Genomic DNA, 15051 nt, shown 5'->3' with positions numbered 1-15051 from the left:
ATTGCTGCTGTGGTAGAGCTTTAGTAAATGGGTCTGCTATATTGTTCTTTGTGTCTACTCGTTCAATCATGACATCTTGTCTTTCGATTATCACTCGAACAAGATGGAAGCGTCTCAAAATGTGCTTGGATCTATGATGAGACCTTGGTTCCTTAGCCTGTGCAACAGCTCCAGTGTTATCGCAATAAACTGGGACTGGTCCGGCAATCTCAGGAACTACACCCAGCTCTGTGATGAACTTCTTCATCCAGACTGCTTCCTTAGCAGCTTCACTAACAGCTATGTATTCTGCCTCAGTAGTTGAGTCAGCTACAGTTTGTTGTTTGGAACTTTTCCAACTCACAGCTCCGCCATTCAAAGTGAAGATATATCCAGAGATTGACTTGCTATCATCTGGATCAGATTGAAAGCTAGAATCTGAATAGCCTTCTAGTTTCAATTCTGATCCTCCATAAATCAGAAAAACATCTCTAGTCCTTCTCAAGTATTTGAGAATGCTTTTCACAATTTTCCAATGATTCTCCCCGGGATCTGCCTGAAATCTACTTACCATACCCAAGGCATAAGCTACATCAGGCCTGGTACATAACATAGCATACATGATTGACCCTACTGCCGAAGCATAGGGAATAGAACTCATTCTATTCCTCTCTTCAGATGTCTTAGGAAATATCTTCCTAGAGAGTTGTATGCCATGTCCTATGGGTAAGAAACCTTTCTTACTTCCATCTATGCTGAACCTCTTCAGCACATTATCTATGTACCTAGACTGGGACAAACCTAGCATCCTTTTAGATCTATCTCTATAGATCCTTATACCAAGTATATAGGATGCTTCACCCAAGTCTTTCATGGAAAATTTCTTTGATAGCCAAGTCTTGACCAATTGCATCATTGGAACATCATTTCCAATGACCAATATATCGTCCACATATAATATCAAGAAGACAATAGCACTCCCACTAGTCTTCTTGTACACACAAGGTTCATCTATAGTCTTCTTTGACTATCATGTCAAAATGGATGTTCCAACTCCTAGATGCCTGCTTTAATCCATAAATGGATTTCTTTAGCCTACATACTTGATTTGCGCTCCCTCTTGAGACAAATCCCTCTGGCTGTGTCATATAAACCTCTTCCTCAAGGTGACCATTAAGGAAGGCGGTTTTGACATCCATCTGCCAGATCTCATAATCATAGTATGCAGCTATAGCAAGCATAATCCGAATAGATTTGAGCATAGCTACTGGCGAAAAAGTTTCATCATAATCAATGCCTTGTTTTTGCCTGAAACCTTTTGCCACTAGCCTGGCCTTGTAGGTTTCTACTTGGCCATCAGCTCCTATTTTCTTCTTGTATACCCATTTGCACCCTATTGGAATCACTCCCTCAGGTGCATCAACCAAAGTCCACACTTGGTTTGTATACATAGAATCTATCTCGGATTTCATGGCGTCCAGCCATCTGTCAGAGTCCCTACTCTTGACAGCTTCCGAATAGGTCAGAGGGTCATCGTTATCAACGATGTGGGCTTCATCATTCTCAATGATAAATCCATACTTCTCATGTTCATTTCGCACTCTTTCTGACATTCGAAGAGGAGTAGTGTGTAGTGACTGTACCTCTTCCATGGGTACATCTGGTTGAGGATTATTATGTGTCTCACCTTCTAGGTCTTGAACTTCATCAAGTTCAATTCTTCTATCCTTGCCCTTTTTTAAGAAAAACTCTTTTTCCAAGAAAGTGGCATGCCTAGCAACAAATACCTTTTGTTCGGTAGGATCATAGAAGATATATCCTAAACTGTCTTTAGGATAACCTACAAATATACATTTGTCCGATCTAGCACTTAGCTTATGTCCAAAATTTCTTTTGACATAAGCATAACAACCCCATATCTTAAGATACTTAAGATTAGGTTTCTTTCCTTTCCATATCTCATATGGAGTGCTAGATACAGACTTAGATAGTACTCTATTTAATACTAATGCAGCAGTTTCTAGGGTATGTCCCCAGAAGAAAATTGGAAGATTTGTGAAGCACATCATGGACCGTACCATATCTAATAAGGTACGATTCCTCCTTTCAGCTACACCATTTAATTGTGGCGTATATGGAGGTGTCCATTCAGAGAGTATACCCTTTAATTTAAGATAGTCTAAAAATTCACTAGAAAGGTATTCTCCTCCTCGATCAAATCGAAGGATTTTAATACACTTTCCAGTTTGTTTTTCGACCATACTTTGATACTCTTTAAATTTATCAAAGGCTTCAGATTTATGTTTCATTAGATACACAAAACCGAACCTTGATAAGTCATCAATAAATGTGCTGAAGTAAGAGTATCCACCTCTAGCTGGAGTTGACATAGGACCGCACACATCAGTGTGTACGAGTTCTAACAACTCACTTGCCCTTTCTCCATGTCCCAAGAATGGAGACTTGGTCATTTTACCCATAAGACAAGATTCACAAGTTCCTAATGATTCAAAATCATAAGGGTCAAAGAAATTATCTTTATACAACTTGTGTAACCTTGTCTCACTAATATGACCTAATCGGTAATGCCAGAGGAGGGTATTATTAATATTCTCTCTTTTTTTTTTATTATCTTTGCCAATATGAAACATAACATTATTAAGACATAATACTAAAAGACCATTTTCTATAGTGCCATGACAATAATACTCATTAGATAAAGAAATAGAGCAACCATTGCTCTTTCCATTCATTTCGAATCCTTTCTTAAGCAACAAAGGAATTGAAATTACATTTCTAATGATTTTTGGCATAAAATAATAGTCTTCTAGCTTCAAGAACATTCCAGAGGGTAGCTCCAGTATGTAGGTGCCAACAGCTTCAGCCTGGATGGATTCTCCTCCAGCGCCATATAGCTCGAAGTCACCTTTCTTCAGACTTCTAATTTTCTGCAGTCGATGCAAAGATTTGCATATGTGAGAACCACAACCGGTATCCAATACCCATGAATTAGAATCAGAAGAACTTAATGTCATATTGGCATGTAATAAAAACATACCTTTTGATGCAACACTTGCATCAGGCTTCACACTTGCAAGAAAGCTCTTGTAGTTCCTTTTCCAATGCCCCGTCTTGCCGCAGTGGAAACAGGTACCGGGTCCAGAGATTTTCTTTCCCTTCTTTTTGATGTGACTCTTAGGGTTTAGTTTTTTCTTTGAACCCTTGTTGCCCGACTTCTTCTTTGAGCTCTCACCAACAAGAAGGATCGGACCCTTGTCCTTCTTGATGTGAGACTCCGCTGTTTTCAACATATTTAGAAGCTCAGGCAGGGAGGAATTCAGTTTGTTCATGTGATAATTCACAACAAACTGCGAGAATGAGTCGGATAGTGATTGCAGGATCAAATCCTGGCTGAGCTCACTGTCCATAGCAAAGCCAAGTAGACTCAATCGAGTGATCAAGTCTATAACCTTTAAACAGTGGTCTTGCACAGACGATCCCTCGATCATTCTAGCACGGAACAACTGCTTAGATATCTCATATCTAGCAGTTCTGCTCTGCTCACCATATAACTCCTTCAAGTTAAGGAGTATGGAGTGAGTATCCATGCTATCATGCTGCCTCTGCAATTCATTATTTATAAAAGCAAGCATGATACATTTGACAGTCAAACTGTCATTTTTTCACATACGATATGTGGCCAATTCCTCCTCGGTTGCATCTTTCCCTGCTGACCCTAGGTCAGGGGTTTCAAGAATGTAGGAAAGTTTTTCTTGTGTGAGAACAATCTTTAAATTCCTCAACCAGTCCACATAGTTGGGACCAGTCAATTTGTTTGTATCTAATATACCTCTAAGTGAGAGTGAAGATGCCATTTATGCAGAATTAATCTATAATTACAAAGAACACTAATATAAGCAGACCAATCATTATGACATGTATTCAATCAGACAAGGACTTTTATCTAATTGTTACTCCCACTATTTTTATCGAATATCATAACCCTCAAGTATGATGAACGAGAAAATACTAATTTTCTTAGTGGGGTTGAGATCCAAATTCCTTATAAAAGACCTTGTGGGAATCACAACAAGCCCTTATAAATTCAAAGGTAGGAAAATCTTTCCAATTGCATCCCATGCAATTCCCAACTTTATTCTGTCCTCTAGCACATATATAGTCTTGTGGGAATCACAACAAATTATTGTGTCTAGTTAAGTCAAACCCTTCATTTTTATACAGTCATATTTGAATAATGCTGCCCTTGTGGGAATCACAACAAGGCAACATATTAAAATATGCCATATGCATCATATGCACCAAGATATTACAATATCAATCCCTAATACTAGCCTTGTGGGAATCACAAGAAGTTAGCGTAGATATTGACATAATAATATCTAAGCATGAAGGAAGGACCTTTATAGTGTTATATCAGCAATTAGCTTTTCCATGGAGGTCAATCAAATAGTTGGCCAGGTAAGCAGATGGAAGGCTCTCCTTACTTAATAAGGTCCTAATTAAATAACCACCTATAGCCTCTTTTCTAGACACCAACTTAGTCAATTGATTCAAAATGGCTCAGCTTAAAGCAATTAACACTACGACTTAATTATGAATTTAGTGAGGGCTTTCAAATAGTAGTATCTTACTAACATTAAGCTCAACCATAAAGGACAATCAAATAATTGGCCAGGAAAGCAGGTGGGAGGCACCCCTCACTCAGAGAGTGAGGTCCTAATTAAGTAACCACCTGTGGCTTCCTTCCTAGACACCAACTGAGTCGATTGTTCCAGAATGGGTCAGCCCAAAGTTTTCATACTACTATATTGGTCTCATTGCACATTCTATAATTTAGCACTAGCAATTATACTGTGCTACAACATGAATATACACTATCTCATGGTATAAACTAATCATGCATACAAACAACCTAGCTATCTCATAGCATTAAGATAATACATGTATTATCATTTGGTTAAAAGGATTAAGGGTGGCTCTGATACCACTGTTGGGTTTTCCAGTGCCCTAGGGTGCAGCGGAAGATACGGGATTATAAAATTTTTTTATAAAACCTATTATATGAAACCCTAATAAGCCAAGATCACCTTAATAGTATAACCAAATAATATAGAAAATATAATCTTGGTATAGAAGAATACCTATCACGCTATATCCAATATGTCTGAAGATGTCCTAAGGTGCCCAAATGTCCACCCTCCAATATTGATCCACACAGGAATGGGTTCAAGACTCTAGCTCCACCAAAACTTGATTCTAATTGTTCAATCCTTCCAAAGAATTTAATTGGCTGATTTTCTTTCACTTCCTTCTTTCTTTCTACCTCTAAAATATTCACTAGCCCTTTTGTCCTAAAGAAGACCCTCTTGTCTTGGGTTAGGACAAAAGAGAGAGGCTTGTAAGAAAGAAGGAATAAGGGAGAGAGAAGAAGAGGCTTTTTCTTGGATCATCTTTAGAACCCCAAGGCACCTCCTTATTTATAAGAGATGGAAGGATGCATCATAAAGGGATGCATCCCATCCACACACCTCATCATGATGAGGCATGTGCCAAGAGAGGCATCCCATCATGATGGGGTGCTAGGAGAAGAGTGTATCAACTTCTTTCTCATGTCTCCCTCTTAAATCCTGATGATCCAAGGGCCCAAATGCAGTGAACCAAAGCCAATGGTCCAGATCTAGGTGCCATCTAATGGTCCAGATCAAGGCATCATCATCCAGGGTGCCATCCAATGGTCCAGAAGCAAGATGCCATCACCGATGATCAAGATTCAGGGTCCAGAATAAAGCGCCAACCAGTGGACCAGATCCTTCATCCAGGAAGCCATCCAATGGTCCAGATGAAGGCGCCAACCAGTGGACCAGATCCTTCATCCAGGGAGCAATCCAATGGTCCAGAAGTGAAGGCCCTATCAAACCCAATCCAATTGGGTTTAACCAACTTAAAGGAAATATTAAACCTAATCAAATCAGGTCTAATTAAAGCCAAAGGGTTTCAACTCTTGGCTAACCCATATTAGGTCATGATTTAATCATATTAGATCAACCTAATATAAGAATCAGATTCGAATTTAATTTGAATCAGAAGCTAGGGTTTGCAACACGTGCTAGCATGTTCATCTTGCAAACATGATCTAATCCAATTAGACCCTTGATCAATTCCCTTATGTGTGACCCATTGGGTTCCTTATCTTAGCCAGCAATAGGTGCAGGTGCAAGTTGACCTAACCTGATTAGAATACCTCTAATCCAATTTAGGTTCAATTTAGTGCTAAACCTGACTTAGCAATCAGAACCTTTCTGATGCTTTGATCTAATCAAACTCTTTAATCCGATCAACCCACAAGACAAGATTGACGTCTAGCAACGTATCATGTCTACCCGGAAGATAAGGAATGTATTGGACAAATCCAAACATACCCTTCAGTGGCAAGTTACCGTGCAATTCAAGCCCTCAGTCATACTACATCCTGAATAAGTGCATGAGTATGGATCAATATCAAACTCAATTACTTATTCATGTCTCTCTCAATCTTTTATATGATAATTCAAACAATGAAACATTAGAAACTCTTTCTAATATTCATTTTGCTTTGATCAAAGGCTTCTTGAATCATCATAAGATTAGAGTAAGTAGGATGTTACCTTCTCTTACTAAAAGTGACTAATTCCTTGTTGACCTACTCACAACCTTCGTACAAAATCCACTATATCCAGAATACCCCGTACACAACGCAATGTCGTGAATGAGGGTAAACCAAAATATAGGTTCAAGTGCACAAGGTACCATGGTGATCTCAGGTCTAAGGATCACTTGCACAACTCCCACTATGAGAACCATCTTTTGACAATTAAGTAAGAATCCATAAGATGTTCTCATGGCTGGTCATTTCAGTGAACTCATTCCTCTAATGAGCACCCACATCTTTGTATTAGTGTCCCACACAAGTGATTGTGAGATCAATCACCCTCTACATTGAGCATACATAAGATGTGCCAATCTTTCCAGTAATATTGATCCCCGACTCAATATACCAATTTGACTGGAAATATTCTAAATTAGAATTTTAGAATTTTAGGTCTCACTGGTATGATGTCATCATAACCCTAAAACCAATGTCCTAATTTATGGGATTCATCATCCAATAATAAAACAGATAAGCAGCAAATGATGAAACACAATGCCTTTATTGATATATATCGAGTGTCAAAGTACATGATTTGGAGGATTACAAAGAGAAACCCATCAAATGATTGGCTTATAGGGCATCTACTCTTTCATGCACGGTACAGGGCAACCAAACCGAACCGACAGAGAACCGAAATGATTCGCCCTGTTGACAACAGGCTGAGAGAAGAAAAGAAGCCCAGTTCGAGAGGCCCATTCGATTAAATAACACCCCCACCCAGCTTGATCATCACCAATAAGTGTCCCCCCTTCTCCCTCTTTCTCTCCCTCTCACTCCACTAGGATTAGGGTTAGGGTTTCCCTCCCTCCTCCCTCTCCCTCCCTCCTTCCCTCCCTCCCTATCTCATTCTCTCTTGATCCGCTAGGGTTAGGGTTCGGGTTTAACCCTTGGCCCTCCGCCTTCCTCCTATATATCGCTCGCCCTCTCTCTATCTCTCTGTTCGTCTCTCCTTTTCTCCCTCTCACCTTCCCTCTTCCTATTTCTGATATGCCTCGGAATGGCACAATACAAACCTGTACCATACCAAACTAATTCGGCGAACCTTGGATCATAGTGTTATTAAGTAGGAGACAGGAAAACATACTAAACACCCGATCAAACTATGAAAAAAAAGGAGTTCAAAACTGTTTTCCACAAAATGGTTGAATGTTGCCAACCTTAATCATATTCTGAAGAGCAAGAAAGGAGGATTGGTTTGTCGTTAGAATTAATAGACAAGGGGCATTTCATTATTCTTTTAGAAGAAAAGAATACATGGACGCACAGTTGCTTCAAATGAAATAGCACATAAAACACCTTTGTTCCTTGGGAACTATTCAATGAACTTGCTCCATTTCCAATTAGCAAGGCTGACTTATATCTAGTATGACGATGGAATCTTTTGAACTATTACTTTCAACAAAAATGTGTAGAAAGAAGGGACTAGGTTTTGCCTTGAAGGGCTTATACTCAAATTATCATGTGATTGGTCTTGATGCCAATGACCACTCAACCAGATTGGGAGGTGCTAAATAAGAGGAAACAGTGAACCTCATGGTGACATATGCTGATCAATCTCAAGCATGAGACTCACTATTGGTGGACACTATGTCAGTCTTTCGTTCAAGGTATGGAGATAGCTCTCAATCATTGTGTGACTTATATACAAGCATACATGGATTGCCAAGTCTTGAATGATATTTTGAACAGGGGAGCTACACCACCTTAGAGTATAACTCATTAAGGTGAATAATCAAAGATGTTTTTGCTTTAATTGCTGCTACATCTTCTGCATTTATCAGCTCACTGTGAACCTAGAAATTCACTTTCTAATCTGGCAAGACAAAAAAAAAAAAGCACCAATCGGTACACCGATTTTTCTCTCTTTTCTTTAACCTTAGAGAGAGTTATATCATTGGTACATACAAGCTATCAATTTAGATTAGCTAAGTAATAAACAAGTCACGTAAAGAATAATACTCCAAAAGTAACTGCACTTATTTCTTTTAATCTACAAGTAATGCATACATCGAAAGTGCATCAACGATAAACCTACGGTACACTAAAAATATGGCTAAAATGCCCCAAATAAGCTTCAATTTATGCAATATTCAAACTTTAACTCTCCCACAACAAAACCTTACAGGTTACTCCAATGACTAGGTAAAAGAATATTAACAACAACGAAATCATGCACTCTCAGAATGTTGGAGGTGTCATGCTACCAAAACCATTATTTCACATTGTTTTCCATTAGAAAACTTTATGGTTTGGCCAATCTCCAGCATGTGATGATCGAAAAGAGACAGTGGGTCTTACACAGCATCAAAGAATGCATGCAACAGGGAGGTGTCAGCAACAGGGACTTATCATTTGCCATGCAATCTAAAAGTTGAACTACAACATCACAAACCTATCACCATAGAGCATCAAAGAGTGCATGCATGAGTTGATGTTGCTCTTCCTCTTGTTGGTTTTTCTAATCATCTCATGCTTCAAATAAGCATGTTGCTTCTCTAGTGTCTCTTGAACCTCATCTAATATATCATGAAAAATGTCATCTACATAGCAATAATTATCATCATATTTATAGTTGCATGTGAATAAGAGAGATCATTATCACAACAAGAAGGGATACATAGTAGGATTCATCGATTACAAGAAAATGCAAAAATACAAAATGAATAAAAAGCACCAAGATAAAGTTACTAATAGTTAGATTAACTCTAGAGTATGTCAAACCTCTAGAGAGAAAAAGAAAAGAAAAAGGTACATTGGAGAGGCTTAGAAGTTAGAAGCCTTTCCCTTGTTGACATCAATCATCTATGAGTGTGTGTAAAGTATGAGAGATCTTGAATGAAGTCTTCTTGCTCTTCTTATGATGCATATTGGTAGATATTTCCATCAATAACTACCTTATTTGGATGGCATCTTGTCTTGACAACTTTCCCTTGGTTGTGGTTGGCAGTTCCTTATAGAATAACTTACTCTTGTCCAAATAACTTCCAACATATAATTAATACCAGCTATAAACTAACCATCATGATCCCTCCAAGTGTCAATACATAAATGGTTAATTAAGTGATTGGTTGATAGGATGTTATCACTCATTTACTATAGTTGGTTGATATCTATGTTTATTTTTTGGTATAAACACATGCATAAGATACCTTACAAGGCATTCGTAAGATGGCATCTTCTTTTTTCCATGTACAAGAGGTATTATATTTATTTCCTTAAGATATTTGGCATACAAGAACTAAGATCTACAAGATATTGTTGGTAATTTAGTCAACTTTTATAGATAACTGAGAAATGAGGTTCCAATCCCGTATTGCATAAACTAGTCACCACTAAGAAGAGTTTGGGTGGTTCATTCATATAGCTTCCAAATCAGGTTTGATATCCACAAGATGGGAGATGGATTTCACGATTAACAACTCGACTGCAACACTTGGATGTCTGAATACACATTATTGGCTGATTTGAGAGAACATCTGACCCAAACCACACTGAGGAAAGATTGTTTTCTCTTGACATGGTGCTCTTTACTTGTTGCATACCAAAGGGATCCATGTGGACTAGTCATATAGCTTAAGCTTAGTCACCTCATTTATTTTCAATTCTTCTCTTTCACTTTCACAATTGCAAGAAAATATAACAATGTGAACTGAACTTTTGGGAATTTTTTAGTAGGTTTTAAAATTTTATTTTAGTAAATTGGTATCTATGACACCTACTTTAGGTCTAGGTGAATTAGGAATGTCTAAAGTCATTAGAACTGCAAATATATTAAAAAAATGCTTGGTCTCAGTGTTGGGCTTGATAGCTAAGAGTTTTATTATGAATTTTTCCATTAAATTTTGTTGAAAAATGCTTGTGAGTGTCTTATTTGCCTCCATCCCTTATTCTTATCTTAATGAGAAAGTCTAGAGATGTCTAGAGATGTCTCCTACTGATATAGGGACTCCTAGTTAGCAAGTCTTATTATCTATTATGCCAAAGGAAGATGATGAAAGAAAAGGAGTAATCAACTTTAGTGGCAAATAATTATCTTTGCCATTTATTTCTTCCTACCTATCTCTTTCATTTGTATCTAACTCTCTTTTTCTACATTGATTTTCTCTATGATAATGTTAGGTTTCATATAAACTGTCAGATTTTCAATTTGTTTTGGATCCCGCCAGTTGTAATTTCATGTTACAGATTAAATATACTTTCACACCCCAACCCATTAGCTCGACCCAGCATGCAACAGATAGCTGCACATTCCGTGGAGTTTGACCCCATAGAACATGCTAGGCCTACCTAAAAACTTTGAACAATTTGTGAATAAATCCACCATAAAGTAATAATCAGGTAGTGGCACAACTTAGATCAATAATTCAAAGAAAAGATCCAAATTAGAAGTCACTTTATCTAAAAGTATTCCAAAAGTTTACGTAATCACTTTGCCAACTAATTGTCTAATTAAAATGAAAATCAAAATATTCCTAATTCTCCAGCTCACATCCCCAAATCTAGTTTGTCCTATTTCACAGCATCTACAAAAGGACAAGATGGACCAGTGCTAGCAGCTCGGTATGTAACTTTTACCTCTAAGGGATCAAGCATATTAAATACAAAATAAAATACCAATTCTCAAATTATAAGATTTTCAATTATGAATAAAAGTATTTTGATAAACACAGGATAGATTTTCCACAAATAATGTTTACCAACATAGCTATTAAAGTATACAATGCAGCTGATCAAGAAATCAATTCCAAATTAAAGTATACAAACCATCCACTTTCTTTTAGCCTTTGTAACTATGGCCACAATCACCCCATAGCAAGGTCTGAAAAGACTAGCTCCTAAATACAAAATATGCCATTGATCAGCATGTGCCAATGATTGCCCTACTAGCTTGGCCTAAAAGGAAACTAGCTATGAATCACATAGAAAGTATGCCCGCTAGCAGCATGTGCCAGCAATCGCCCCATCTAGCTAGACTCGAAAGGAAATGATATAAAACATGCCATCGATCAACATGTGCCAGTGACAGCCCCACTAGCTTAGACTAAAATAAAACTAGATCCTAAACCTATGTGATCATAGTCAAACTACAAAGCAAATATCATATTCGATAAAATCAACACGTTTCGATGCATCAAAATTTAGTTCATGTTCAAGTAAGTTATTCATACTTGATCTAATATTTTAAAATTAAATTGTTAAGTAGATCACATATGATGTTTTATTTAACCATAGATGTAAATATGCATAAATGATATTTGTATTTTGAATTTCAAATATTTACATTAGTGTAGAGGCACTTACACAGGATCCAGAAATTTCTCTCAGCAAGATTGCACATGATCTTAAGGAATGAACTAAAATGTAAAATAAAATCCCACACTGAACTCCTTGTCCAAACAATGCACCCCGAGAGGCAGTGTCCGGCAACCTAAATAGGTCTAATTCTTGGTAATGACTGAATGAATCATGAAAAGAGAGTTAGATCAAGGCAAAAGTAGCATAACAAAGATGACAATAGTCGGATCCAGTGATACCCAGTTAAGGCCAAGGTGGAGAATGACACAATGGACAATTGCCAAGCTGTCCTGAGACCCTCTACTAGGGTCTACAAGGAAACAGTAGGGGACACTCCACTTGGGTCCATGGAACTATGTAGAGAGAGAGAAAAAGAGATGAGAGAGGAAAGATAAGGGGATGGCGATCTATTTTCTTCTCTTTTTGTGTCAAATAGAGGAGACGAAGAGCTTTATTGTGGCCTCCTCGAGAGAAAGTGATGCAGCATAAAGTGCAGCCAACAGATACTATGACCAACTAGACCATGCCAAGCATCGAAGGAGCTTGCGGATTCGCAAACGAAGATTGCAGTAAGCAAATATTTGAATTATTTCTATCCCGTAAGAGAGCATGGCGAGCAAACGGCATTCAGAAATTTTCAGCAGATTTTTTTATAAATTTTTCATTAGAGATGGTATTAAATTTTAGATAGACTTCCACATTTGTAATAGAATAATTCTAGTATGTTTTCTTATTGTTAAGTCCTATTTCCAATATAATTATGTATCAGGTTTACTGCCTGAATTAGGGTTAGGGTATCATGTCCTATAAATATGTGCATAATACATTATAAGAGCAGCCTTTGAGATATTAATAAAATTCTTTTCAGAAGAATTTCTTTCACCAAGTAAAAGATTCTTCAATCCATTTTTTTTTATTTGCTTGTTGATCTTCAAAGCATAATCTCGTCGATCAAATCGCCCCTTCTTCCTTTTCCGGCTGCATCAGAAAAAGAAAGGGGAGGGAAAAGGAGGTGGTGGTTCGGCAGCATCACGACCAAAGGTCCGACAATAGGTGGTGGGTGGTTGTTGACCGAAGGAAAAACAAAAAGAAAGAGGAAAAAGAGGTTCTAGCTCAGCATCAAGTCGAACCTCAACTGCTAACCGGTGACTAGGCTCCGGTGCCTAGTCACAACGCCCACTACTAAGGCTTGGCCAGGGCCGGCGGAAGTGCTATTGTCACCAAAAACAGAGGACTAACACCATCAATGGCAGAACAAGGAAGAGTTTTTTTTGGGCAATGAATTCTATAGGCTTCCAATGGAAACTAGGACACGGCGGCAGCTCTACTCAAGATTAGGTAATGAAGGAGAGTTAGGAGAGATGCAGGAGATGATACTGTGCTCTAGCAAGATTTGGTGATGATCTCAGCAAATAAGGGGTGGACGTAGTGATGAAATCCAAGAAATTGGAGAGAGAGAGATAGAGAGATTGTGGTGGTTCACCAAGGGTGGGGAGATTTTTATCCAGGCAGAGGCTAGGGGACAAGCTCAAGAAGAAGTCAGAAAAGGCCTCCTCTGACTCAAATAGGGCGCTGCCCTATCCTAGCGGGCCCATTTTGGCTCGTTTGGGCTGGTCAACGGACCTAGACACAGTGAGCTAGGCCGGCCCTCACATATGCTTCTGTTAGTACTAGACTGCCACATCATGATGCAAAGGAGCTTGAACATCAAACAATAATGGTGACCAACATGGACCATGATGAGAGATTTTGATGCCATAATGAACATGGCCTCAACAAATCGATCTTGCAATCAGCAAAATAGCATTGGAATCAACTACATTCTGCTTGAATAATGTGGACAAGACATTTGATGATGTTATGGAGTTTCTGAAGAACATAGGATAGGATATGTCACATCTTTCCACTTCATCTAATTAAGAAGATAATACCAATGTAAGCAGCAAGATGCACAGAGAAAGCAGCCTTCACATGTCCAAGGAACACATGCTATCAAATTCAATAGAAATATGATGATTTCAAAACTTGAAATCAGCTGTATGTTGATCATGACTTCCCAGTGATTCATCACTGCATAATTACACAAGGATAGTGTTAAATGTCCATATATTCTTAGGGAAGCAAGCATCAGAATAAGTTGTCAATGATTCATGATAATCCAACCAGAAAAAATTAGTACTCCTTCACTGATCTAATTTAGTTTCGAATTTCAACAATCCTTCCCTCCTATGTGTTTCAAATCTAGTGCTACTTTATATCAATTAAGATATTAGAAGTTTTGGGATTGTCGATTATGATGCACTAGAGCAACCATATAATGATATGATCACAAGGAACATATATGCAGTGCTTCACCACCATATTATGAAGATCCAACAATGGATTGGGCACATCACATTATACAAAAGATCTATCAAACAAGATGCACACAATGGAAGCATCTGATATAATTTAAAGTTTTAAATTTAGTCAACATTTTGAGTTTCAATCATTTTCCCTGCTTTAAAGTAAGCTTTGTATATTGCTATTTCCATGTGGACTTTGGAGCCTTATTTTAAAAGGATATCTACTAACTTTACTTTAAGCTTATGTTAGTTAGGAAAGTTCTAAAGTCACTAAGATTTTATTTCAGAAAGATTATTACAACATTCTAGGATGACTTATTTAGATTATACAATTTTGCTGTCTTTAGAAAATCTATTTGCTTATTTTCATATAACTGTATTAGGAAGAAAGTCTAAAGGTATCCCAATTAGATAAGTGGTCCTATTTTTGATTAATTCTTATGCATGAAGCAATATAGGGAGAAGAAGAGAGCATAATCAGCTTCGGCGATGAATAATCAATATTATTGTTGTTTTGTTCCTATCCATCTCTCTTCTTCATCTCTCTATAGGTTTGAGAAATTACTCCAAATCATGGAATGGTTTTCTTAGTGTAGACTTGTTCCCATATCTAATTTTCTGCATGGAAATATAAAATAAATTCAAACCCCATACAGAGTTTCAGACTTGAAATTATGTTCTGATCTCACCTTTCATAGGTTCAATCAGTGTCCGCCGAGCTGA

The sequence above is a fragment of the Phoenix dactylifera genome, chromosome 14 (assembly GCF_009389715.1).
Source record: "Phoenix dactylifera cultivar Barhee BC4 chromosome 14, palm_55x_up_171113_PBpolish2nd_filt_p, whole genome shotgun sequence".
Lineage (NCBI taxonomy): Eukaryota > Viridiplantae > Streptophyta > Magnoliopsida > Arecales > Arecaceae > Phoenix > Phoenix dactylifera.
Note: the sequence above shows the minus strand (reverse complement) of the source record.